Here is a 21,679-nt window from a genome sequence, read left to right as displayed (position 1 = left end):
GTGCTTACTATTTTTTTTCCAGATCAGAGTCATCCAGTTCTCCCGGGGACAGATTGGACAGTCTGTGCACACTGAGGTCTGCTTCATTTTAGCTTTTCATCTTGCTTCTCTCCAATCTGTTGAAAATGGTATTCTGGATCATGTCACTTCCCCGCTTACAACCCCTGGTTGGCTCCGTGCTGCTCAGTCTTCATGAACCCCCATCCCTGGGCCTGTCTCACTTCTCACCACCCTGCTTCTGCCACCTGGAACCCTCCGTATTCTCTCTTGTCTGCTGCCCTTCCTGTAAGGTCAGGTCTCATGTTAAACATCACCTCTGCAGGGACACCAGGTTAGGCTCTTCTTGCCACAAACTCACTCTTCCTGCACGAAGCATATTTCATTTTAATTTTTCTTAACAACCATCTTTTCCCTGAGACTAGACACTCATTGCAATGAGAAACTATGTCTGGCCAGATCATGAGTGGCCCCAATCATTCATTCAAAAATGAATGATTATTAAACACCATGTCCCAGGCCCTAATACAAGAAGCAACAAAACCAACAAGAACTGTCTGTCCTTAATAGTCAGCTTGGGGAGATAAACATGAAACCAGCTAAAAATAAAATATATAGTGTGCATATATTTATAGTAGAGCAGTAAATGCTTGGGAGAAAAATAAAGCCGGGATGGAAGACAGAAAGTGTCCGCTGTAGGAGGAGCTCTAGGTAGGGTGCTGGCCAGGGAAGAGGGCCTCACTAAGACAGAGACGTTTGAACAAAGACCTGGAGGAAGCGAGGGTACTGCAGATACCAGGGAAGACCAGGCAGATGGCGGAAGCAGCAGGTGCAGAGGCCAGGCTGGCGCACCCACTGAGCACTCAGAGGCCAGCAGGCTGGAGTGCAGACAGCAAGCAGGCGGGAGGAGGGCCGTGTGGGCAGAGCATGAGGGGAAGAGTGAGGGAAGGACATTAATCATGCACAGAAATAGGTGGGTGTAGGACTGTTGTTTGTTATTATTTACTACATGCACTTTGGGGACTGGAAGACCCAAGGAGACTAGGCTGTGTCCTTTTCTGCTTTAAAGACTATTTTAAATGACAGTTTTAGTGATTTAAAATAATGCTAGTAGTTCAACAGGGAACAAAGCCCTGCTGTCATAAGCTCGTTAAGTGAAAGGATGCCAGCACCATCGAGCCCCCTCCCCACCCCTCCTCCCGGGAGCTTACGCAAAATGCAGAAGGAACACATGTCACATAATAAGCACACGACCCCAGCCCATGTCTCTGTGGGAGGTTCATACGTGGAAGTGAAAGAACATGAATGTAGGTAACTTTGGTTACCAAGGTTTTTGTTTCAGAATCCACCTTCAGAGGGCGAGGCAGGAGAGTGCACGGTAATCTAATCACAGCAATGTAGAAAATGGCTGTGGTTTTGTTTTTGTTCTGATTCAGTTTTTCGGGCCCTTGTCCTCTGGCCACTCCTGGTATAATTAGCAATTAAAGTAGCCATTTCTCTAGGTGACACCCAGCATCATAGCTAATGAAACACTCCATGCACAGGGAAAGTTTTAGACTTGCCAGAAAGGGGGTGCAAGCAGGAAGAATTCCTGTTTTGAAATGCGCCCCCAGAGCTCCAGACTCGAGGGTTCATGACTTGTGTGGGTCGCACACATCCTTCTGTCCAGGACATCTGGGCCAGCCTGGCGGTGAGAGCGTCACTCAGCACGCCTGCCAGCTCCCCGCCGCCCGGCTCCGTCAGCGCACGCCGCACACCAGCTTCCCTTCTCTCATCGCTTGGCTCCCAGCCATGTGGACCCCGGGAACAGAGCCCCCTAAGAAAAGTTACACAAGAAATGAGAGCTGGACATATACCACCTCTTTTTAGAAACCAGCCAGCTCTCCTCAGGAGAACAGCTTTCCAAGCCTAGGGCTTGGTTTCAGCTCCATCATAACAAAGAAAAACAAACCTTCATAACGTTTGTCCAGACCCTAGGCCACAGCAAAGTTCTCTGACTGCCACAGCACGTGACATGGTGTGGAGCATATAAACGCACGAGAGAAAGAAACATTATGATGCAAAAGCTATTGATACAGGAGGACTACACAACAAGCGGGAAATGTGAAAAGACAAAAATATCTGTGAGGGAGAAACAGACGCCTCTGTTCCGATTGTCAGGCTCAAAGCAAAGTTTGTGAGGCACTGGCTGCTTCTCAACACAGCCTTATCTCCTTGGCACGTCATTGAACTTGGGGGCCTCCCTTGCTTTTCTCTGATTTCTGTCTTTTTACCTCATTTTTTGGTTTGTTTCCTTTTTTCTTTGCTTTCTTTTCTTTTTCTTAAATCCGATCTCTGCCTTTCGTCATTGTTCGTGAAGGTAGTTGAGCTTCAGTTCAGTCTGAAATCCCGTGACACTTAGAGCTACAAGATCAAAGTCCATGGTAGGCATGTGGGCCGGTGCCAGCAAGGTTCAGGCTGTACTTCAGACAGGGCTCGAGTGCCTGTCAGCCGTGGCTAAAGGCTGGCTGGGTTTGATCTTGAACTGCGCACACTTGGGGAGTCTGGGGTCCCTGGCTGATAAGCCCCGGTCGGCAGAGCTCTGCTTTAATTAACGTGGCCCTTGGGTTGGTTCAATTTCCCGTGTTTCAGCACCTCCCTGGGTGTAACCTTATCTTTCCATTTCCTACCCATTGATGGATCTGAAACAGCACAGGTGAGGTTTATCTTTGACTCAACAGCTGGATTACTTCCAGGTTTCACAACCACAGAAGAAAAGTCCCAAAGCCCAGCAATTCTTATCACTCGACATTTAATGGAGCAGCTACAATGGGTGAGATGCTAATAGGGTTAGACACGGTTCCAGTAAAATGAACTTGTTGCTTAAAAGTTTATTCATCTTGTACGTGCAGGCGTAAGAGGCAATGGAAGTAAAATAAATGATCAATGGTACTTGCGTGTGACAGCAAAGCATCTCTCAGAAGCTTGGAAAGAGGGCAAGTGGTTGACCTCTAAGCATTAAGCTACTTAAATAAACGCATAAGCAAAGGAGACAAAAAGTTTCATTACCCTCTGGGAAAAGTGACCTTAGAGGAAACAGGCAGAGAGCCCAGCACCCTGAGGAACACAAGCCCTGTAAGATGCTTCTCAAATCATTTTGGGACAATCTCTGAAGCCCATGTCATCATTTGTTTACATCTGCATTCCTCTCAAATGTTTTTTTAAAAACCGTAGAACTCCATCACCTCCCAAGCTTTTTTTCTTTTTTAAGTCATATTCATTAGCATACTAAGGAAGGAACTGATTTGTAAAGCATGCCTCCTGTAGGTGTGTGGGAATACACCGTGGCCCACGCTAAAGAAAGAACGTTCCCTCAGATGAGGTACACCAGGACACAAAGGAAGTAGTCAGAGGCAGAGGTTTGTGACTTGTCTAGAGCAGACTCAAGAGAGAGACCGTGATGGGGTGAGGAGGGGAATCACTCCAGTCATCAGAGATGTGTGTGTGTGTGTGTGTGTGTGTGTGTGTGTGTGTGTGTGTGTGAGAAAGTATGTGTCTGTGTGAGAGAGAGAGAGACTGAGACTTGAAGTGTTAATGGCCTTACCGTGGTCTGCCTGGAACATCTTCCAACATTATTCACTCCGTTTGCAGATTTCTGAATAATGACGCAGCTTTTCAGATATTGTCGTAGCAGGAAAATGTCATGGATGGGAGAAAAGGTACTGTGCCCTCGGAGGAGGGATATCCTCCACTACAGACAGGCAGCATTTTCATTTATTCATCAGTTTCTTGTGAGTTAACTAGAACATGACCATCTGTGAATACCCTGAAAAGACCTGGTCCAAATCATAACTTTGCCACTTCCTAGAATATAGAATATAGAAAACAGAAATAGGCCAGGCTCTGTGAGTCGATTTCTTCACTTGCATATCGGGGTTACTAGACTATCATGGGATTGCTGTAGGGATTATATAAGGTTAACATATGCTTAGTGCCTGTAAGGGCATAAATATTCCTCATATTTCACGTTAAATTTTGTTTCAGAGAAATCCAAATCAAAACTACAGTGATGTATCACCTCACACCAGTCAGAATGGCCACTGTTAAAAAGTCTACAGATAATAAATGCTGGAGATAGTGTCGAGAAAAAGAACCCTCGTACACTGTTGGTGGGAATGGAAATTGGTGCAGCCACTGTGGAAAACAGTGAGGACGTTCCTTAAAAAAACTAAAAACTGAGTTACCATATGATCCAGCAATCCCACTCCTAAGCATATATCTGGAGAAAACCCTAACTTGAAAATACACATGCACTCCAGTGTTCAAAGCAGCACTATTTACAATAGCCAAGATATGGAAACCACCTAAGTGTCCACCAACAGATGACTGGATAAAGAGGCTGTGGTCTATATACATACACACACAATGGAATACAACTCAACCATAAAAAAGAGAGAAAGAATGCCATTTGTAGCAAACTGGATAGATCTAGAGCTTATCATACTAAGTGAAGTAAGTCAAAGACAAATATCATGTGATATAACTTATATGTGGAATCTAAAAAACGATGCAAATGAACTTATTTACAAACCAGAAACAGAGTCATAGACATAGAAAACAAACTTATGATTACCAAAGGGGAGGGGGAGGGGAGGGATAAGTTAGGAGTTTGGGTTTGGCAGATACAAACTACTGCTAAATGTATACATAAAACAACGTAGTTTAACACATATAAACAACAACAAAGACCTACTGTGTAGCACAGGGAACTATATTCAACATATAATAACCTATAATGGAAAAGAATCTGAAAAGGAATATATATATATATATATATATATATATATATATATATATATATATATATATATATATGTATGACTGAATCACCATGCTGTACAGCAGAAACTAGCACAACATTGTAAATCAACTATACTTCAATTAAAAAAACAAATTTTGGTTTTTTAAAATGATTTTGAATTATGATTCTTATTTAAGAGATTCACAGACATCAACAGTTTTCCAATGTGCTAGAGCTCTTTAACATGTTCCTCAAAAGGCCATTGTGAATGAAATGAACTTTGCTTTATTTTATTCACCATATAGCAAAGATACAGCTAAGCATTGATGCAATCACTCTCAAATGTCACTCATCTTGCAAAACCCACAGGAGATATAATTACAGTCCCTGCTCTAAGAATTTTACTCCCTGGTAGTAGGTCTGTGATCAACATCATTACCTAGGCAATGGAGGTCATAATGGATTTTGGGGTGGGGGGAAGATGATAGGAAGACAGGTAAGGACTTGCTTATTTAGGTTGTCACATCTTTTCTTTTACAACACCAAATATGTGTGAGTGACACTGAGTGGGAAACATAAGAAATCAGCTCTCTGGCCTTGGCTCTATTAGCCAAAAACAAACCATTGGATTTGAACAAGTGAACACTTTTTAATTTAACATATATTTAAAAATCTATTGGATTTTTTCTATATAAATATGCACCATGCTTCCCAATAAACAGACTCAAAAATAAGCAACATTGAAGTTTAATTTGGTGACATTGGGAACACAAACATGGCAGTGCTAGCAAAATGCATTTTCTGGTGCGAGCCACGTGCAATAGAAAAAACAAGGAACCGCAAGCTCTGTAGTCACGCATAGGCTCTGTGGCTTGTTGCCCAGGGTAAGGCAGTGACTCATAACTGTTACTCATTAAAACACTGATGACTGTTCTCATTAGGTCTTTCCGTTTGGTGAAATTAAAGGATTCACTGTTATCTGGTTCCATCTACTTATTGCACAGGATTGATGCTTTTCCTAACAGGACGACTACTGCTGGAAGAACCAGGTCTTTGGTCAGAACTCTGAAGGTCAGGACCTCATGGAATGAGAATCCCGAACAAAACATACTTGTGTCTTGAACCAGGAGCCATATTCCTTGTCCTTGCCATGGATTCTGAGTTTAGGAATAGCCACACTCAAAAGCTGCTACCAAATTTAAGTCCATCTATTAGAAGTTATCAAGATTTCCTAAAACACTCAGAAGAGCATTAACTTCTTGGAAAAAATAATAGAGGAGTAACAGTTGGGTGGAGACACTTCCATCACGGCTGACTTGGTAGATGCTACAAAAGATTTGATTTTCAGATTCCTGGAAGAAAAGGGAAAATCTGAGAACACAACCAAAGAAGTCTCACGTAGTGAGGGGAGACCCCTGAGCTGGGGTTGGCGGGCCGAAGTCTAATTACATCTTCAAAAGTTATTCAGAGCCTTAGTTTTCTACCTATGACTTTGGGTGACACCACGTATCTTGCAGGTGAGTTTAATGGTGCCTCTTTAGCCTCACATGAGATTGCTGAGGCAAAATGAGTGGTGATGTATATGAAAAGCCAAAGAATGTCTAAACATGCAAGACCCCTAGACTATGAGCTCCTGGAAGGCGGGGCCTAGCACCTCTCTACCCAGGGCGCCCGCAGTGTAGTGGGCAGGCACTCGCATGAAGCATTTGGGCCTGAGAAAGACAGTGCTGTTGGAGGTGCGGACTAGATTGGTCATGCAAACCGGCTCCTGGAAGGGACAGCAACTTAGAGCGTGCAGGCGGGAGGTGGGCCCCTGAGAAGCTATTGCTGTCTGTACTAGAGAGAAAGGGGACTTTAGATTAAGAGACGGAATGGCCTGAAGGATTCCTGTCCAGGTCTTTATTCAGACAGAAGCTGTGAGGACAGGGGACGTGAGTGCGGCGGGAAGTGAGGTGAGATGGGTGAGGGGGCTTCTGCTCGGCGCGGCTGACTGTGATGGATGACTCGGCGTGCTGTTTATCTAGCGCAGGCTAGTGTTTCACCTCTGTTTTCATTAGACTGATGGTAAGGTAATAATTCTTTCCTCTGGCTGAAAAATCTGTCTTCAGCCATTTTTGATCTTCTTGGACGGGCACTTCCGGTGCCCAGCGGTCACCCAAAAGTGTTTGAATGAAAACTGAAATAATACCAGTCGGCACCCATGGAGCTCTCAGCACAGGCGTCTGCCAGCCCTGCTGCGGTTATGAGGTGCGGGGTCACATTCTTGCAAAGAGAACGGGCCTCGGGAAGGGCACAAAGGAGCCACACCTGCAGGAAACAAAGAGGGAGCATCACATTTTTTTTTTTTTCATTTGAACATTTCAAGCTTATCTGCAAATTAAATGAAGGCAGTGCCGTCTGCCTGGGGTGTTTCCATGAAGCAGTGTGTTGTAGTCGGGAGGGCTGAGGTTCAGAAATCTCCTCCACGGTTCTTCCTACAGGCAGTCCTCTTACTATCCCAAGCTCCATGTCTCAAGAGATGTCTCAAGCATAGACAGTAAGAGTCTGTGCAGGGGTTTGAATGGAAAGCACTTGTCAAGATGACATAGCTTTTGGGTTTTCTCCAAAGCGAGTGAGAACCAGCTGGACACAGTGACGGAGGCGTGGGGCATTACTGGGAGGCAGCACCACCGCCCCACCTCCTGCCCGCCCCTTCCGTGAGGCACGGGGAGGCAAGGGGGAGGCGTGGCTCAGCAAGCGCCGGTCGATAAAGCGGTCTTCCATGACTGACGGGACAGTCCGTCCCAGCAGTGTTGTGGGCCTGTGAGCTTCTGCTCACAGAGCCCATGAAGTAGCTTCACCTGGAGTGGACCTGCTGAAACGCTTCACCCACTCATACGTGTATGTAGATAGGCCGTCGGGAGAGAGACAATCTCGGGCTGCTGCCCACCACTCAGGTCTGCCATTCAGAATAAGCATCCCTTCCTTCCCATCATGTGGGGACAGCTCATCCATCCTCTCTGTACCATTGGCCACTGACCTTGAGAAATGGTTCCTATTTAATGTAACGAGGGTGGACATATATCCTGATTTATCCTTAACAGTCCACTTTATGCTTTTTTGGCTCAGAATAAATACTATAGCACTCCCACTAACTCTCAAAAGTGTTTGGGTTTGGATAATAAATTATATGACAACCCAAATACAAGAGATTCACTTTTCTGTGGGCACCTTCTCCCTGCCCCCCAACAAATTCCTGATGTCTGTCACTAACATCCTCTCTGTCATCAGCTTAGTTTTTATGACGTACAAAAAAAATACCCCAATTGTTACTTTATAATTTTCACACAGTCATCTGTATTCATAATATCATTTTCAGGGCACTCCTGACTAGAGGGGACTCATTAAGAAGAACTGCGGTTAATAAAATGTGGTACTTCTAATGAGGAGGGATTTCTCCACCCCCAAGTACTTTTGTGGGGATCATAACTTTTGTAAAGTGTTAATCAAATCTACTATAATTAATAATTCTGAAATAACAAGGTCAACTAAAGAATTATTTTTATTCGCTCATTCTTCAGTGAAACAGTATTTCCACCAATAAATATTTGTGCCGTATTCCCAGGCACTGTGCTAGGTACTGGAAATATCAAAATGAAAGACAGTCTCTGAGCTCAAGGAATTTACAGAAAATGAGGTAAAGAGACAAGCCCGAGATGATAATCTGGCAATGGTGGCACAGGGCAGGAGCGCTGACCTCAGCACCAGGCCACCAGAGAGGGAGGAGGAGGTGAGGGGAGGCATCCAAGAGGCGGTGACGTGGAGTGAATCTTGAAGGATGTGTAGGAGTTAGCCAAGGGAGGAAGATGTGAAAAGTGTTTGCTTTCAAATCTTTTCTAATATTAGGAAATAAGAAAGATTAATCCAAAAGTTAGGAAACGTTCTTTTGCTTCAACATTGGTGTCTTCCTGTTGCCTCTAAAGGAAGCTGTTGCTGACAGTGGAGGTTTCTGGTGTTCTGGGGCCTCAGCGATTCTATAAGCTTTCGTAGTTGGGAGACTCATCAAAAGCCAGAATTCTATAAAAGCACTTTCCAATAGAAAGCTGTGATCCACAGATGGAATTGTACATATTCTAGCAACCATATTTTAAAAGTAAAAAGAAACTGGTGAAATTAACTTTAATAATATGTTGTATTTAACCCAGTATATCCAGAATATTATCATTTCAACATGTAATCGATAGAAAAAAATGAGATGTTTTGCAATCTTGTTTTCATATTAAGATTTTCCGATCCAGCGTGTATTTTACACTTAGAGAACATTTCAGTTCGTAGTAGCCACAGGTGCCTGGTGGCTCCCATATTGCAGTATTATCGTTCTGTGAACTCAGACAGAAGGGTGATGTTAGGAAGAAAGTCCTGCTAATGATTCACTATGGGGAAAGCAAACGATCTCTGGCTCTCAATTCCTCTGTCTATGCAGTGGCAAATATAATTTTGGCCCTAAGGTCTTACTTAGTACCGTGAAAATCTGAACAAGTACTTCTCATCTTTCTGATTGTCTGTTGAGCACAGAGCTGATGATTGCAAACAATTTCTTCAGTCTCTAGAAGTGTTCACGAGATACACAGGGCCATCCAGTGAGTCCCTTTGCTTCCTTCTCTTTAGTGGGTCACCCACAGTTTGTGACAAGAGCACTACTAATTGCCTAGCTGGTGCCTGGGGCAGTGTGGAGTCACCGAGGAAGTCGCTGTTAGCTACAACCCGCATAAAACCTGATTATTCTCTAGAGAGGCCACATGCCATCCGGAGAGAATGCAGGCTGGTGCCTCAAAGTTCTTCCGCCGTCGAGGTACACAGCCTGGGGCCAACTAGTTTAACTGCGGCCTTCTCAGCTGTGAAAAATGAGAACAGCAATCCTCACTGCTTTAGAGGAGAGTTGTGTTTATTAATTAGTCTGTATTTCAAAGTACTTCACAACTGGAAAGTTTCACTATTGAATTAAGGAAAATTTCGTTTCATTGTATCCCCTACCACATTAGAACGAAAAGAAACTGTGCTCACTGAGGCTGGGAGAAAAATGGAGGGGATTCAGGCAAAAAAGCTAACAAACCTGACTTTGAAAGGTAGTGGCTCATTTCCCTGACTGTATGATGACACCCATTAAGGGGAACTTTGTAAATTAGGTATCTCCAAGGGCAACCAAACCTGCTATCTGAAGAATTGCATTCGTTTTAGACTTAATTTTTATGATCCCTTCAAGAAAAAAGAGAAAATGAGCCAAATCACACTGTGATGGGGGATTTGAAAATGAAAGCCTCTCCTGCTTCCTAAGGAAATGGCATAAACTTGATAATGTTTTCTTTCTTGAGAAATAGGATCTTAGACCTGCTCATCTCTCCACCTTTAGCACCTCAGACCTCCTTGTCTGTTTTCTAGCTTACACAAGAAAGTAGACCCATCAGACTTTTCCTAAGTATTCCATTATCATCTGAAGGTTAATTGTTCAAAAAAGAGAATTCATGCATTGTTCTCCTTGTGGCTAACTGTCCACTAAACTTTGTGTTTCCTGCCATGCTATGGAATGCAGCTGCCCGGCAGGAACGGCACCTCCCAGTGTCATTTGGATCTGTACTTCTCCACCTTCTCTGAGGGCTGGAAGTGATTCTCAAGACTTAGGGCAAGGCTGAGCCTCAAGACAGAAACGTGAATCCTTTATCCCACAACTAAGGAACATCTGCTTTGGATCGTTATCTGAGAGAGAAATAAACTTTTATTGTATTAAGCCAATTTTTTGGAAGTTTATCGTTACAGCAGCTAATGTTACTCTAACCCATACATTGCCAAAGCTGATACACTTTCCCACATTTCCCATTCCAGCTGTCTTTTTCACACCAGACCACAAAACTCCTTCAGGACTTTCGTGACACCCAGGATGGTGTGAGGCATGTCAGGTATTTAATAAATGAATGCGGAATGGTGGAAGGAAGGAAGGAAGGAAGGATGGAAAAAGAAGGAGGGATGATTGAATTAATGTGTATGCATTCAAAGTGACTCACTTATTTTCTTTTAAGCTTTTCAGCTCAGCATTCCTGCCACCCCATTAAGTGGTAAAGAGGGGAAATACTTCTTTCTTCATGGTCTTCTAAAGGGTGGACATGGAGCCATGAGAGAAATCACTGACCAGAGGAGAGCAATCCCTTAGAGAAAGCAGTCCAAGCATCATCACCCTCGAGAGCTGGGCCACCGCCAACGTCTCTATCAGCAACTTGGAAGAGTTGTCTGTCTTCCCGACACAATAAAACTGGAGACATAAGCATGCAGAGCTCCAGCCAGCACAATTACATGAAGCCAGAGCACATTATCACTTCTAGCTTTAAGGATTTATGATCAACTATGATGGAAAATAAAGACAGAGATATTTCACTTGTCTGAATTCATCACTCACAAAAGGCAATACGTTTTAATCATAGAGAAGTTGTATATATTGTCCTTTTTCTAATGAAAACCTTTGCAAACAAAGCAGAACCAGATGCCAGCGTCTTAGAGGCAAAAAGAAAAATGAAAAACATGGCCAGTTTGCTCCTGTTCAGAAAATATGCACTTGATAAACTTTATTGTTGAAAAACTCCTTTCAAACGCATTGAGACAAGCAGTGATATTTAGGCAGTTTCCTGGGTTTGGGACCCTGCTTCTAACGTAAGTGGAACAGAGGAGCAGGTTTGTATGCTCTGTGGGTGTCTGCTGATCCAAGTATTAAGCAGTAAAGCTAAAATCATTCCACTTCTAAGAAGCCTGGGATTTCTCTTTGCCATGGGGATGTTGCTTCCTGGGGCAGTTCCCCCACCATGAACTCTGCTAGAGCCAGGCTCTTCACCCAGCAGATCGTTCCTAAGCTTTATTACAGTTGCTGGGCAATTGTCTCCACTCCAGGTTGTGCACCCCGTGAGCTCAGGGCCTGTGGTGTTGCTGGCCCACTGCTGGCACATGGTGAACGCTCAGAAAATATGGAAGAGCCTCTGATTAGGCTGTGCCTTTAGGTAATTAAAATTCTTTACACAGACCATTTGTTTTCACTCAGTTCCCGCGTGGTCTTTGTCTAATGTTTTCAAATTTTGAATTATTTAAATACATGTTGGTGAAACCACCGTTTAACTGTTTATGGAAACCCAAATGGCAGCCTCTCAACTTCTGCAAGAGAGAAAAGACTGTTTGAGAAAGAAAGTGCTACATAATCCTTCAAGTGCAAGATTCGTCCCTTCATTCCGTCCATGCTCATAGTGGCTCCCTAAACCCTAAAAGCCAGTTTGTTTCCAGAACACCTGAAACAGAGACCACATTTTTATGATGTTTGCCTTTCACAGACAAGTTTACATTAGGGAGCTGTATTTTCCCTGTATTTATTTTTAAATCATTTGGGTTTTCCAATAAAATAACATTTTCATTTTCTTCCCTCTTCCCAGGTGAACACATTTATTGTTTTTATCCAAGAACATGGGGCTGTGGTTGGTGGTTGGGATGCCCTGGAGTGGTGCACTTTGGAAAGAATGTGTTGTTTGCATTTAAGGAAATAGTTGGCTGAATGTCTAGTGACTAAAACAATCACAGTTCATCAAAATGCAGTTATCCCAGACATCCTTTCAAGACTTGCAATCAGATTTCCTAAAGAGTCCAAGAAAAAGGATGAGATCTGTGAGGAGGGAGAGGCCAGAGGGACAAACCATATTTGGAAGCAGGAAGTAGGTCAAGGAAGTAAAGATCAGAAATAAAAGTAAAGAAAGGGGGAGGGGCATGTGGATCTTCTCTGGAGAAATCCAGTTTGAACCTAATCCAGGTGAGTGTAAAGTAAAAGTATGTAAAGTAAAGTAAAGTAAAAGTGTAAAGTAAAATTATGATCTGATGTTCTGTGGCCACTTCCAAGATGCATCGGCAAGGGGAAAGGGAGGAGGAGTGATAAATTTGAAATTCAGGATACACACTACTATATATAAAATAGATAAAGAACAAGGATCTACTGTATGACACAGGGATCTAGATTCAATAGCTTGTAATAACCTATAATGGAAAAGAATCTGAAAAGAATACATTTATATATATGTATACTGAATTCCTTTGCTGTGTACTTTTTTAAAAAGCTTTTTCATGTTTTTTTTTTAAATTTTATTATATTTATTTTGGGGAAGAGGTAATTAGGTCTATTTATTTATTTATTTATTTTTAGAGAAGGTCCTGGGGATTGAACGCAGGACCTTGTGCACACAAAGCATGTGCTCTACCTCTGAGCTATACCCTCCCCCCACTTTGCTGTATACTTGAAACATTGTTAATCAACTATACTTCAATAAAAAAAAATTTTAAAAGGAAAAAAATACATTGGTAATTTCAACCAGACTAGAGTGGACATTGAAAAACCACTAGCTAACTGAACCCCTGAAACCGCTAAAAACCACTAGCTGACTTGGGCTGCCAGGCACAGCTACAGGCCCACACCTGCCCGAGAGAGCCCAGGGCCACTGCTGGTCAGGATGGGGGTCAGGGCACGGCCAGAGCGGTGCACTTACTCAAACTGGCCTCCAAGGGGAGACTGGGGTGTCCAGCACTGAGCGACTCAGTCAGCTCCTCTCTGGAGCAATAAGCAGAGAAGTGGCAGGAAGCTAAACTCCTTTAGTTAGGCACTCTTAATCCTCTAAGGTGACCACAGATTTATTTTTCAATAACTTAGAGTATACATATAGACACACATATATACATACATAACATATGTATGTATGTAGTATATATGTACAAATAGTAGCCACGCACATACATATGTATACATATGTGTATATATGTGTGTGTACACATGCAAATTAGTATTTATATAAAAGCGAATGTAAAACAGTCTAAACTTAGATTGTGGCGATGGTTGTACAATCTTGTGAATACATCAAAAATTGTTAAATTGTACATTTTAAATGGGTCAATTTTATGATATGTGGATTATACCTCAACAAAGATTTTTTAAAAAATGAATGTTATCTATCCTTTTATTTTTCTGAAGAAATCATACATGGGGTTTTGTTATGATTTTTGACTTCCTGGTATGCTTTTAACTTCTTCAATCTTAGTAGTTCCAGGATACACTTCAGGATTTCAAATATTGGCAAATGAATGATCGCTCTATTCCAGCTTTAGAGCTGCCAGGCCACACTGTCCATGTTATGGGGTCAGCGAGAAAAATTATATCAAAAAATGAAACTCATCCAGAATGATGCTCTTCATGTGCCCCTGCCCCCTCCCCCCGCCCTTGTGGCTCCTCATGGCTTCTCTGAGTGTGGATGCTGATTTTAGTCCGAGGCAATATCATTTGAAAGCTGACATTTTGGGTGGTACCTTCTACTAACATTCTATAATGTGGATGAGACTGAGGAAAATTGTTGTAAATTGTAGAAACTGGTGGTTATTTTTTAGCCTATCTTCAAAGCCAGTTCATATGCAATAATTCAGCCTTACAATGTCTTTTGTGGTATATATAATTGTAGTTGTTTTATAGATGATAAAATCTTAGAAGGGTTATATTAGTCAGCTTCATAGGAGATATTCATCTCCTTTGCCTTTTGATGGGTTGGTAAATCAAGTGAAGAGCACAGAGCAGCACTTCTCAAACTATCTATTGTAAAAGATCAAATTTTATAAAATTTCCAAGAGACTGGCAACTTTTGTAAAGCCAATGAAAACAAATTACTACTAAAAATAAACATAAAAAACAAAGAAACAAAGATATATCAAATAAGCCCCCTTTTGTTTGTTTTTTTGGTTTAAGAATTTTGTTTGTTTGTTTTTAATTTAAAATTACAACTCTCCCTCCTCTCCTTTCTGAAGCTGTGGGCACACTCCCATTTCCCCTCCCATCCATGTCCTCCCCAGACACCCACTGGCCCACCACTCCCACCTCGGCACTCCCACTCAGAAAACCCCTCCAGGTCCCTGGCTTCCAATCATGCTTAAGGCTGCCCCTTGCTCTCCCTTTTTAATATAAATTATTGAATAGGCATTAAATTATCTTGCAATAAAATCAAAACAAGTATAACATAGGAAAAAGAAATTGAATTTTTAAAAATTATACACATTGTTCACTGAAAACCTTTATAGAGGTGAATAATAGAGAAAATTGCTTTTATGTTCATGATTTTTGTAATTCTGCCATCATAACATGAAATTATAAGTGGAATAAATTCCTATATTAAACACCTATATTTACCCTTTAATGGACAATTTGTATATCAATATTTAATTTTAATGTGATGGATGAGTTTGCTTCTTGCTTGTTAAGTTATCTAATCTAGGATAGATTGATGACAATACTATTCATAGAGGAAAATGTATATCAAAACTGTTTCTATGTTTTAATAATACTTAAAATGGAGAAATCGGTCTTACAGAGATGTATTTATGGGAACAAAGACAAAGCAGGATATTCATTTTTAACTTTTTCCAAAATGAAGCAAGTGATACTCCATGCGCAAAATTTTCCAATTCCTTATCGATAACCAGTTCCAACTACATATTCTGTAAAGTTATAGTTAAATTTAAATTAATTTTTGATGAAAGACAGGGATCCTGTCTTTAAAACTTTTGAGTTACAGTTGAAAAATTAATCTTAAAATATCACATATTAAACACAGTCCTACTGCTCACTTTCTAAGACTCACCTCACAAGTTCAACCCTCCTTGATCTGAACTATATGCTGTTCAATGAAATGAGTGCATTGACCATGCATTTGGTTGTCAAGGCAATGTCAAATTGCTAAAAGAAATCTGTACCCACTTACTCTCTTTCTGTACATATCTCATTGTGGACCAGTAATAGTTGATGGACCAGCACTGGGTCCATGGCATGTAGATGTAGCCTTCCTTTCATTCATCAAAGCAACTGAAGTCATCTCTTGCGATGAACTCAAGCATAAGATGGATGGTTGGACTTTAAAAGCTGAGAGTTTGTGATCCCGTGGACTGATATTAACCTAAAGGGAAGGTTCAGAAAAATCGCTGTTGAGTTCTTCATTTGAATATTTTTTATTCAATAACTTTACCAATGACTTAGGCAAAGGTGTGAAATTGCACTCATCAGACTCAAAAAAATGGTTTATATTTATTAAATGCTTACTTTTATGATCCACACACTGGGCTAATTGTTTTACACTGACTGTTTCATTTAATCTTTATAACAATAATTCTGTGATGTAGGTACTGTAACTATCTCCAATTTATAGATGGGAAAAGTTAAGTAACTTCTCCAAGTTCACATTGCTATTTGGCAATGGAGCTGGGATTTGAGTCCAGGTCAGTTGACTCCACATCCAAAGCTCTGAACCACCTAACTGGCCAGCCAAAACTGACAAGGATTGGCACAATTGTAAGTGAAGGAAGCAAGATACTTAAAATATTCTCTAGGCAAAATTGCTGGGCAAAAATCAATACTATGAAATTTAAGAAGAATAAATGTCAATTTGTCTATTAAATTAACATACATCAATTACACAAAAGCAGACTGAGGAAGGCCTGGCATGTCAGACTCCCTCGGGATCATCTCAGAGCCTGCCGGCCGCACCTCTGTTACCAGCCACTGCAGCAGACGTCCCTAGAGCCTCTGTGGGCCCCTTCTTTTAACAGCACCTCAGTTAAAGGGCTTTTCTGCCCTGAGATTCTTGGGAACCACACCTGGAGAAGACTGCTTGAGTTACATGCAACAGCAGCTGGAGTAATCCCCACTCAACCAGGGATGAGAGCTGATGGATAAATGTGTTTCATTGTCAGTGCTTTTCATTGAGAGCAATTCTGACAAGCATTCTATAGCTTCAGAAGGTTTTGGAAAAATCCAGTCCCAGATGCCTGTTGCAGAAAGCAACTTCATAAGGCACCTTTGGTCGGTTTTTCCTCCCTATTTCGTGCTCCCTGGTTCTCACCCCTGATCCCTGGAATCACCTCCAAAGACACCCCCTGCACACATGTTCTTGTCTCAGACTCTGCTTTTGGATACTGCCTTAGTTCAGGCAGCTATTAAAAAAATACCAAGTACTGGGTGGATTAAACAACAAATATTTATTTCTTGTAGTTCTGGAGAGTAGAAAGTCCAAGACCAAGGTCCTGGCAGGTTTGGTGTCTGGTGAGAGCCCACTTCCTCGTTCACAGAGGGTGGACTTCTCACTGTGTCCTCGGGTGGTAGAAGGGATGAGGGGATCTCTGGGTTCTTTTTCATAAGGGCACAAACCCCATTCATGATGGCACCACTCTCATGACCAAATTACCTCTCAAAGGCCCTACTTCCAAATACCGTCAAGCTGGTGATTAGGTTTTAAGACAGAACTTGGTGAGGAACAAACAGTCTATCACACCAAGTGAATACACTGGCCTGGCAGCAAATCATGTAAAAATTAGATCTTAATAGATGACAAATTCAGCCAAAGACAAGAATATGATATGACAGAAAGAAAGAAGGAGAGAGGAGAGGAAAGGGAGAAAGAGGGGAAGAGAGAGAGAGAGAGAGAGAGAGAGAGAGAGAAATGCACACGAAGGCATTACTATCTGAAGATCTGCAACTGAGCAGTTGGCAGTGTCCCCTTACAATTCTTGGCATCCACAGAAACCCAGTACTTCTCATGTTAAGGCTCTCTGAGCTGTTTTGTGGGTCTCAGAAGGGTTTTATATACATACACATACACACACGCACACGCACACGCACACACACACAGTGGTCAGCCTGATTTGGTTCCTTGCAGTGCTGCTCTTCAGCTCTGTGCTCAGCCCTGTGCAGCCTTCCCAAGGGCAGAGCTCCCACACCCGCCAAAGGATGCTTGGCTGGGCACTCCAACTGTCAAGAGGATTGCTGTTTGTTTTGTTTGTCTTGTTTTATTGTTTATTTTTACTCCTTGGGTTTTTTATATATGGCTCCTTTGCCACTGCATCCTTGAAGAAAAAGGCCTTCCACAGCAGGTAATGGGAAAAATGCTAATGATACCTTGGGCATATATAGCACCTCTTCCTAAATGCTTGATGTGTCTTTTATCTTCATGCCATCCCTGTGAAGTAGACCAAAAGAAACAGCACACAGGCTAGGATCTAGCCTGTCAGGTTTCCAGTAGGAAGCTTAAGAGATATTTGACTGAGTCATAAGCATTTTTAACATCTTGTAACTTCTAGACTAAGAGATCGTTTGTCTAATTGTTTTCTTTGCTTTTGGGTTCTTTCCAAAGTTAATTACCAACCTTAATTAGTTCTAGTTATGAGATCTCCAAGACTATGTTCTTTGTAAACATATGCTACTTTATTAGGTAAGTCTAAATATTTACAAAATTTTCCAATCTAGTACTTTGGCTTCTTTGATAATGGTTGTCTCATCTCTATAAAAGGAGACATTGAGAATTATATCTAGTCTGCATGCCCAAAACTTGCAGGAAATGAAGGAGCTTCTACTTCCCCTTATTTTGTCTTTTGTGTTTTAGTTTTAATTGGAGACTGTGTGAACAGGAGAGGTTGGAGCAGAATAAAACAGGCAAATTACCATGGTATTAAAGAGGGTGGGTGTATCAAAGATGAGGAAAGGGCCAAGTTTATAAGCATAAGTAAAGATCACACCACATTTTTCAATACTGATGGCTTTGTGGTATCCAAAAATGAAAAACTGTTTTCAAGGTAAACCTGAATGAACTGTTCCTCTCCAGGTCTCTCCAGGATGCCTTGACTGTGCCTGCAGACTACATCACTCACCCAAGAATCTGAGCCATTTGTCTGCATCTGAGATTATTCCCCTATAGATGCTTAGAGAGGATCCACAGGTATGTTCACATGAACGAGAAAACTGGTCCATAGCTTAACTGCTGTGTTTCTTAGCTAAGGTCTTTGGATAAACTCCAAAGCAATAAATCATCACATGTGCCGGAAGATAATTTTTTTGATAGTTGGCTCTATCTGTATGACCCTAATATACGCTGCCATATAATAACAATAATAATAATGAACACTGGACATTTGTATACTATTGTACAAGTTACAAAGTACTTTCCCACTTATAATAAAGATGTCAGGAGAGATAACTTGGACTGACCTATTAAAGTAGTAATGGTGTAGGAAGATTCTTTCTCAAGAATGTAAATGGAGATAAACAGAACAAATGAGGTTAGCAATAAAAGTTTATAAAAGGGTTACAGAGCATATTGTTTGGATGGGGTCGAGGGCATGCAGAGTCATAGAAAACCAACGTTAAAGTTAAGAGACAGGAAAAATTGTGACTAAACAGAAGGAGGTACAGAAAATATGAAATACATATAAACATAGTGCTGTGGGCACAAACTCAAATGCCTTCCTCTGGATAAAGTAAATGTGTAAATTTGCCACTCTATGACAAAAATACATTCTTTGCCAAAAACATTCAAATTTGAAGCTTGGTCTAAACATTGACCTGGCCAAATAAAGCACATCTTCAGGCCACATTTAACTTCTGGGCCACCATTCTCTAAACCCTGGAGGATGGCGAAGGAAGAAGCCAGTCAGTGCAGACAGAGCAATGCAGGTGCCAGGTGGACAGCAATGTCACAGTGAACAGATAACCCTGAGGTCAAGACCATGTCACTTGTGTGTGAGAGACAGAGCAAGAGAGGAACGGCCAGAAGAGGCCCTCCCGTGCCCCCCACCCCCGGACCCTGCTGTCCCCCCATGTGGGAGCCTGCAGGAAATGCCTTTTCTGTGAAAAAGTGAGAGTCTCTTCCTCATAGTCAGGACAGCTGAACAGAAACCACTCACATGGCTTTTCTGATTTTCAGAAAACCCCTCCACGGGAGAGGGATGGAGATAGGAGCGCCCGGGGTCTTGTAGTGTGCTGCACCCTGCAAGCTTTACCTTCCAAGCAGGATGACTGAGAAGCGAGGGGAAAGGTGTCCCCCTGGTGCAACATCACATTTCAAACATACTTGATTCACAGTGGCCACGAGATCAGCTCTTCTCAGCCCCTGAGAGAAGGGGCTCCACAAAGAGGAATTAGTCACCAGTGGTCTTACCAATGCTGGGAGAGTTATCTTCTCAAACTCATCCGATTCTGCCTTCAAAAAACCATGCAGAGGATCTGAACACCTAAGTATGTCATCCTGTGAAGAAAATAAAGTAAACATGTAAAATAATACAGTCATACATTAACCTAAATAGTGCTAATAAATTGTGAGGCTTAGCAGGAAATGGAAAATAGCTAATGGAATAATGAAGAGTTTGTTTATTCCTGGAGCAGACAGCCCTCATCCGTCATGTTCCCAGCTTGCCTACCAAGGACAGTAGCTAACCGGCTTGCTGGGATGGTGAAGGCCAGCCCAGGAAATCACTGCTTTCTGAATTCTAAGGGAAGTGCAGTTGTCACTGGAGGACTGAGAAAATCATCCACACGGGGAACTTAGTGACGTGAACCCTTGATGAGGCAGGATGCGTAAGAGGTTAGCATCGTGCCGTTTGGAAGCAGTCAGGGTGGGGTCCGTGAAGGGACTTTCGGAGCCAGGGTGGGCATCTGACCCAAAGGAAACTAGTCCATAGGCAAGTGTCCAATCTACTGTGTGTGTAGCCTTGAAAGGCTGCCTAGCCTGGCTAAGTCCCAGTTTTCTCTTTTGTAAAAGGAGAGAATAACAATACCTAATTCAAAGGACCATTGCACGTACCGGATGAGATCCCGCAAATGAAGCGCCAGTGAAGCTTGGACGTGGAACATACTCAACAATTGTTAGTTATTGTTAAAGGTTAGCCAAAGAAGCAGCCACAGTGTCGAGAGGCCAAGATTCCATGTCTTTAAAGTCAAACTGGGAGGACGCTTTCCCAAGCTTCTATTCACTCTCCGAGTGAATGGGAAGTCTGTTACTTTCAGGTGGGCTGATGCCCTTACCAGCTACAATCTACTTGTTCATTCATTCAGGAGACGAAATTCACTCTTGGATTCAAGCAGAAAAGAAAGCTAATTGCTATAGGAAATGATCAAAACCTGGTTTGTAGGGTATTATTTTATTTTGTAACAAAAATTTGAGAAAGTAAATCATTTTTATATTTGATCATGAAGAAAAAAATATCACAATCACCTGTTGATGGCAATATACACAAGACGTACCAGCAATCTTGCACTGACGTTTAAGTCAGTGAAAGTCAAGGCCGACAGTTCTGCCGGCGTATCAATGTGCCCCAGGACCCGCTGTTACTAAGCCTGTTGTGAGGGACGTACACCTGTTCCCCACGCTCCCATCCTCCCTGGAGCAGTGCGACATACAGAGGAATTAAGACGGACAGACTATGAGAGGGCTATGTATTTTTGTTATGATTTTCAATTCCAAGGTTTTTGAAGGCAGGAATTGCATTTTGTTCATGTTCTCTAGGGTATATTTATGGGTATCAATGACCAAATTAAAGAAGTCTTGGGGAAAAATGTACAGTTACTAATTCCAATAACCTTAGTATCCAGGAGTCATTTTCTTTCTTCAAAGAGCTATATGAACTTGAGCCATGTATTCATACAGTCCAAGGTCAGTTGGAGGGGTTGGTTTTTTTCAGCTTGCTCATGGTAAGCGATTAAGTGAGGCAGAGAAACTGTGAGAGATGTGGGATTCTGCCACTTTGGCCTCCACGCTGGCTCTTCCCTCTGGCCCGAGGCCAGACTCAACACTCCATGGGTCATGGAGGCAGGCAAAGCAGAAAGGCCAGACTAAGGGAGAGGCCAGGCATCTTCAGCCCTCACTGGAGGCCACTTCCTTTCCGCGCAGCCTGTTTGTCCCCTTTAGATTCTTAGAGCCATTGCTCCAACTCCCACAGGAAGACAGTCTCATAAAGCGCTGGTTAGCACTGGGCACAACGGGGGCTGAAACCATTGACACAAATAGCAAATGACTCTGCCAGGAGATAGTACCTAACACTACATTATTCCAC

At 42.2% G+C, this 21,679-nt stretch overlaps 1 long non-coding RNA gene across 1 annotated transcript; it reads right to left on the bottom strand.

The window, feature by feature from the left end:
- Positions 1 to 5,102: 5,102 nt before the first annotated feature.
- LOC123618490 (uncharacterized) lies at positions 5,103 to 19,938 on the bottom strand. The gene is made up of 3 exons (XR_006726935.2): positions 19,789 to 19,938; positions 15,568 to 15,759; positions 5,103 to 7,084 (listed from the first exon to the last, which is right to left on the bottom strand). It is a non-coding gene; the product is annotated as an uncharacterized LOC123618490 (long non-coding RNA).
- Between the last annotated feature and the right edge of the window lie 1,741 nt (positions 19,939 to 21,679).

The sequence above is a fragment of the Camelus bactrianus genome, chromosome 5 (genome assembly GCF_048773025.1).
Source record: "Camelus bactrianus isolate YW-2024 breed Bactrian camel chromosome 5, ASM4877302v1, whole genome shotgun sequence".
In the NCBI taxonomy this organism is placed as follows: Eukaryota; Metazoa; Chordata; class Mammalia; order Artiodactyla; family Camelidae; genus Camelus; species Camelus bactrianus.
This window is presented reverse-complemented; position numbering and strand designations above follow the sequence as displayed.